Source organism: Sinocyclocheilus anshuiensis, unplaced genomic scaffold (assembly GCF_001515605.1).
Source record: "Sinocyclocheilus anshuiensis isolate Anshui unplaced genomic scaffold, SAMN03320099.WGS_v1.1 scaffold315, whole genome shotgun sequence".
NCBI classification, from domain to species: domain Eukaryota; kingdom Metazoa; phylum Chordata; class Actinopteri; order Cypriniformes; family Cyprinidae; genus Sinocyclocheilus; species Sinocyclocheilus anshuiensis.
The window spans coordinates 811,021-818,161 of NW_015548210.1; the positions used below are offsets into that span (position 1 = coordinate 811,021).

The following is a 7,141-nucleotide window of genomic DNA, read 5'->3' on the forward strand; positions in this document are numbered from 1 at the left end:
TATATATATATATTATATATATATATATATATCATTTCTATATATCTCTATATCATTCAGTCTATCATAGAATGTAGAGAGCTGTATAAAAAGATAGTAAGAATGCTAGAAGATATACAGAAAGATATAAAGACTGAGCAATATACAGAGAGAACTATAGAATTAAAAAATAAAAATAGTGACAACAACAGAACGATAGGCCTATATAGAGAACAATAGATAGAATGATATATTGAGAGAGAAAGAGAAATATACAGAAAAATGATCAATTAATAGAATGACAGAGACAGATTAAGATACAGATGAAACAATATATAGAGAGAATGACAGAACGTTAGAATGACAGATAGAACGATCAATAGAACAATAGAGAGAATGAATGTCAGATAGAACAGATAGACCGAGAGAACAACAGATATATAGAGAGAACGATAAATACAATAAAGCAGGTTTCCAAGTGTGGTTTCAGTAACTTCCAGAGATGCAGACACAAGCTGTGTGTCAACTGAATGTTTTAGATTTCATCACTGTTCTCCACCGGAGCTGTTCCTGTCAGTTGTGTGTTCTACGTACAACTCAAATGTTTCAACTCTCCACCCAAATATAAAAGCTGCTGCTGGTTAGTGATGATTTGACTGATGAACTTTCGACTCGATTGGTTTTGTCAAAAAGTGATAAGGCTTTTCACTTTGGTCACTCTCGCTATGACAACCGATAAGAAATACAGGCCTGACTCCCATTGCACGTTCATATACAGTATTCAAGATGCTACTGTAAGCTGTTTTATGAACAACACTTTTCGAGATCCACACCTGCAACTTAATGTGGCTGTCAATCCCAATAACTGACAGTGTGAATGTGGCCAGAGAGAGAGCGACCAACAACAAAAAAAGAAAAAAGTCTGAATTCCAGTTCTCTTGGTCCCAGCAGGAGACAGAAACAGACGAGAACGTGATCTGCTGATGTGTAATTGTTATGAGCGTCTCTCTGCTCAGTCTGCGTGTCTGACCTCTGGGGCTCAGGTGCACCCGAGGGGACGTTATGTCTGTGAACTGTGCAAATAAAATGGCGTCCTGTCGTACCCAGCCCCTTATGACGGGCGTCAGGACCCTCCGTCACCCGCTGAGGTCACAAACAGGCCCAGCTCTCATTCCCGGCCGTGTGATGATTTCATCCTCAGGCTGAGATGCATCATTCAGTGCCTCTCGGGGAGCAGATGGCAGGACGAGAGGGGAGGGGCCGTTTCCCCAGGAACGAGAGGACCGATCTCTCTCTCCCCTCTCCGGAAAGTGAGACTCTTCATCTGCGCTCTGCTTGATGAGCCTTTAAGAGTTTTAAATGGGTTTTTGGCTCTGTGGCTCCACAGGAAGCAGCCCACCTGAGTCCCAAACGACTCTTCTTTTAAATGGCTGCTCTATTATCAGTGCTCAAGTCAAATTTTGATGTGTGGATCATCTTGGGGTTCTTTTCTCACTTTTCTCATTGGCCAAGTTAAGGGTCTCCGAGGAGGCCCGATGGAAATCTGACTACCTTCCCTTCTAGAGCTCAATTTCACCCGCTCAGACACAAAGCAGTGTCTCCGACGCAGAGCTGGGCCTCTGTTGGTCTAGCACAGCCTGATTTTTGACAATCTGCATAAAGTCTGGTCTAGTTTGCAGCTTGCTCTTGCCAAGAACTGCCTAATTAGACAAGAAACAGCATCTAACATGTCAAAGGACACAGCTCACGTTTCACGCATCTAATATGTGTGCAATCTTTGTGGTCAGAATTTATATGTATTTAAACATATGTAGTGATTATTCACAGAATATACAGTTCTGCTTGTGGAAATCACACATGAATGTTTTTCAAAGCCACAAACCTTACAAGTGTTGGCAAACCAAGAGACCAAGTGACCAAGATTTTAAGGCAATCAGATTTAATAAAAATAGCTATGTCTGAAAGCCAATGACTGCGGCGCCACATCATTTACGTCCCCACGCATCATGTACATAGTCATGCGTTGACGTCATCAAATTGCGATCAGTTCGTGAGATCGGCCAAGTTAATGAGTACCGATCGAGTCATAAACTGTGATTATCGGCCAATACTGATCGGAGCATCCCTAGTCCTGATCTATGTATGTTTTTGATTCACTAAAAGGAACCGGCTCTTTAGAGTCATTTGTTCTTGAACATTTAGAAAGACGTTTTATCCTCAATCTATTTTTTTACCTAGCTGACCTACTCAAAGTATTCCTATTCTTATAAAAAGGTCACTGTATATATGTCTGAGCTCTGTACACATTTGCAACCACAGTGTTCAGTTAATGGCGTTTGGATTCAGATATGGTAATTCTGATGAAGGCTGTCAGTAATAATAGCTGCAGGCTGAAAGAAGATGCTGTTAACAGCTCGGGTTTCTCTTTCCTTTCTGCATGCAAACATTAGACCGATGGAGATAATGCCAGGGTATATATTGCCTACGGTAGTTCACCCTATCTCATCCTCATTCTTTCCCTGACTCTCATTAAACATACACAAACCAGCCAGTTTACTCAGAAAAAGCTCTTTAGAGTTGTCTGACATGGTTTCCTTTTGCTTCTGATCTCTCAAACATATTGATTATAGTAAAACAATCACCAAGCATCTGAAAATCCTTCTCTGTGTCTACAGTGTGGAGGAGAGTGCCGTCTGTCTCGCCTCTCCTCTGACTGCTCTTGAAATTACTTGCTAAAGAGAGGCTGAGGGTTCTTCTGAGAGAGAATGAGTGTTAAATCAAACCCTTTGAGGAATCACACAACACCACCCACATAGCAAACAGCTTAACAGAGCAACTCACGGCTACCATTATTGACATGACTGTGTTACATCCTGATTTAACTCTGCCAGTTATAAGGGTGTACAGAACACAATGTGAGAATAAACACATCTCACACACACGCACGCACGCACGCACGCACGCACGCACGCACGCGCGCGCGCGCACTTCACTTTGCAAACAGAGAGTTTTATACAGAGGACAGTGAGTGGTGACATTCACTTATGTCTGGTCTTATGTGTGTTGCACAGCTCACAGTCAAATGTTTCTAAATCTCCCACAGATGATGATCTACACTCTTCTGACATATATAAAACTTCTACTGACAGACCAACAGACAGATAAATATACAGTATTAAGCAAAAGATGGAACAATATATAAAATGATGGAATGTTAAGAGAGAACAATAAAGATCTATAGAGAGATAGTGAGAATTTGTTAGAATGATATATATTTATATATAAATATATAGAAAAAGAAAACCTTGAACAACACAGCTCACGTTTCACGCATCTAATATGTGTGCAATCTTTGTGGTCAGAATTTATATGTATTTAAACATATGTAGTGATTATTCACAGAATATACAGTTCTGCTTGTGGAAATCACACATGAATGTTTTTCAAAGCCACAAACCTTACAAGTGTTGGCAAACCAAGAGACCAAGTGACCAAGATTTTAAGGCAATCAGATTTAATAAAAATAGCTATGTCTGAAAGCCAAAGTCACATGAGAGAGAGAGGAGAGAGCAGGTGTGTGTAGGTTTTTCCCTCCACAGAACATAAATCTCTCCTCACAGGCTGTCTCTGCAACAGCCTGTGACTCTTTTGATTGACACTTAGCCAAAACAGTTTGGTAATAAGACTATATTTCTCTGATACAAAGGAGTTTTTCCAATATATTTAATGTATAAAATACATACGTAAAAGACAAACATATACATAAATGACCAAACAATTGATACTTATAATGACAATGATAAAATAATTACTAAAACTTTAACAAAAATGAAAATGAAAATTGAAAATATAAAAATAACTCAAAATATGAATTATTATCCATAGTACCTCAATGATACTACAATAACATAAATAAATACTTACTATAATTATTATTAAATATATTTATATATAAAATAACAATAAATATATAAGCATAACAAAAAAATACTTTTCTAAATAAATAATAATATTATGATTTTAAATAGTATGCACTAATAAACTGCATGGTCAAATCAAGTGACATTTCTTGTGAAAATAAATGGGGTCCATTTTGGTTTATGTCTTTAAATTCTGTTTGAATTGCATTTATGGAAAAGCATGCACTTTTATATATCTGTGTATTTCTGGTCATCAATATTTTCTGGTCAAACTTTCCCCACTTTGTCTGTTTAACCCCTGCCTTGTCTCCAGGCCACTGTGAGAACAGACTGCCAGAACAGTATTTTACTGAGGACCAAAAGAGAAGTGGAGCACATTCGATATGTCCTCCCGTACAGGCCGAGGCCCAAATTCAGCAGTGGACAAAAAGGACTGTGGAAACACAAAAGAGCCGGTGCCGAATGTTAATTAGCCACTTAAAGAATGAAAGATTCTGCTCCCAGTTGCCCTTGCCTTCTTAATGACAAGGAACTTTGAGCAGCTTTCCCAGGCACTCCGCCAAAACACTCAGTCTATTCTTTTCTCTCTCTCTATCTATTCTTTAATTAATCTGCTTTTCTCATTTGTAAGGTTTTGTTCCAGCAGCTTCACTGTTTGTGCTCGGTGAAAGAGAGAATGACTCTTCAACACAAGAGAGAAAACTCCAAAACTCTCTCTCTGCTCTATTGTCACTCATGGCATCCTCTCTGTCAAAACCATCTGTTCCTAGAGACAATGGTGTCATGTCTGTGAAAAACGACCCAATTCAAGGCTTTATTTCATTGGTCGTAAAGCTTAATGTGGCTGGAATGCTCTCAGATATCGGAGCTATGCTGCTCACCAGAAGTATCCAAGCTAGTACATACTAATGAGCAAGTGTGTTAATTTCATACTGGACATGGTGATCAAAGATCTTTCAACTAATAATTTTACCCAGAAAAAATGGTTAAAATAGCTCAATATAATGTTTAATGGCATAAAAAATGCCCCATACAATCCTCTGGCTCATGACCAACCACACAACGTACAAGAGGACACAGCAGGTAGATTGACTTATACTGATAATCGGCATAAATGAAAGCAGAAATCAAAATGCCCTGATCCGCCAGCCTCTCATTATCACTTTAATTAAAGCAGCTTGGAAAGTACAGAATTTCCTGTATCGCTAAAGGTCTCTGGGAATGAGGGGAAGGGTCTCCTGGTGTCTGGAAGGAATGAAGCAAAGAGCATTTACACAAGGATTCAACACTTTCTTTAAATTCATTTGTTCATGGGTTTAAATGTCAGAATTGTCCAGAGGGCTCTCTCTCTCTCTCTCTCTCTCTCTCTCTCTCTCTCTCTCTCTCTCTCTCTCTCACACACACATTCAAAAACACAAATGAAGGCTATTTTTGCATTTTCAAATTTATATTTTAATACTATGTTCAAATGTATTTTTATTTCTGTATATTTAAAAAATCAGTTTAAAACACTTTTGTCTTCAAATTAAATTCTAATTTAATTTTAACTAAAACAAAAATAAAAATACATTTATTTTTTATTTAAAAGCATATTTTATAATTTATTTTAAATAAATGTAAACGTTAATAAAAAAAAAAAACAATAATACTGATTTATATATTCATTCATTCATTTGTTTATTATTCATCAATGACATTAAATTGTCTGTTAAAGTCAGCTGACAGTTTCTGGCCACTTTGTTCTGTAGTTCCTGTCCCTCTGAAGTGACTGCGGCAGCATTCATGCCAACTAGACTGATGATACATCTTCACTCTCTCTGTCTTCCTGTCGGTCTCTTTCCCAGCAAGTGTGTTAGCCGTGCCCTTAGTGTGAGTGCAGGGGTCAAATCTTCCAGCATAAATCAACATGGTCACTTCAGTCCCTTGTCTCAAAACAAGAGAACACACAGTCCAGTCTCGGAGATAATGAATCCCACTAAATTATTGTTTCTGATGTGGGAGACGGATAAATGCAGGTTGCACATGACTCATCTCACAAAGCTGACATGACTGCAGCTAGACCTAAATTATATAAATTAAAAATCACCTGACTTTGAATTGGCACTGTTCTCAGACGAGTACTATGATATCTGCAGCTTGTGAAACAATGCATGAAAAAACAGACATGACTGTGGGTCAGACAGAAGCTCTCAAAATACTCTCAAGCCTTAAAGTGAGCCTCCATTGTAAAAGGCAATATTCAACGACCCTCCATGCTTCTGCTGTAAATTCTCTATTTATATTCCCTATTTTATATATATATATAGGGAATATTACCATCTTGCGGCCCTCTCAAACTAGGGATATGCCGGTATCAGTTTTTCATGTTGCGATTAATTACTAATGCTTTTGTCATGGTATACGGTGTTATCACGATATTGAAATTTAGTTTTAAAAAAGTGCTGTCATAATACAGTATAACAGGTTTAATAACTTTTTTCTTATAACAAAAATAACTGAACATTTAAATGCAATAAAGCAATACAGAAAAATGTATAAAGTTAAAAGTTTTACACAGATTAAAGTGCAAAAGAACTATAAAGACCAATAGGTATCACTTTACAATAAGACCTCATTAGTTAACCTTAGTTAATGCATTAACATTCACAATGAGCAATAGCTATATTTGCTACAGAAGTTATTAATCTTTGTTTAAAAAATACAAGTCTTAGTTCTTGTTAGCTCATTAAATAACACAGTTGCAACTTTCGATTTTAACAACCTGTTATTAAATATTGGAATACCTAAGATTAATTAATGTTCAGAAGAATTTTTCATTGGCAGTTTATGTTAACTAATGAATTAACTAATGTTAACTAATGAAGCCCTAATGTAAAGTGTGACCGAACAATAAAGAATCAAAACACTTTCAAACAATATCTAGGGCATGTTGTAGTCCAGATTAAAATGTAAAAAAAGATTGAAAATAAATAGCCTATGAAGTCTAAATATTTAAGTATTTGGCACTGTGATGAACATCATAGCAAATACACAAATCTGAATGGCTGTTTAAATCATTTAAACACGATTCAGAAACAGAAAGTAGTGCAGCTGCTTTGGTTACAGGGTTTCCGGGGTAACGGCTGCATTTAAATGAAATTATTATTATTATTTCTGCAGTTTAGCACCATCTGCTGTCAGAGAGTGAAAGTGCGCTTTCATCCAGAGCATCTCGTACATGTTCCGCCATGTGCTTCTCATCC

General features: G+C 37.2%; 1 protein-coding gene across 2 annotated transcripts in view; it reads right to left on the reverse strand.

Moving 5' to 3' along the window:
• The window catches only part of LOC107653733 (RNA-binding protein Musashi homolog 2-like), a 199,019-nt gene that overhangs the window by 103,027 nt on the left and 88,851 nt on the right, over positions 1-7,141 (reverse strand). The gene's annotated exons all lie outside the window — the stretch shown is intronic.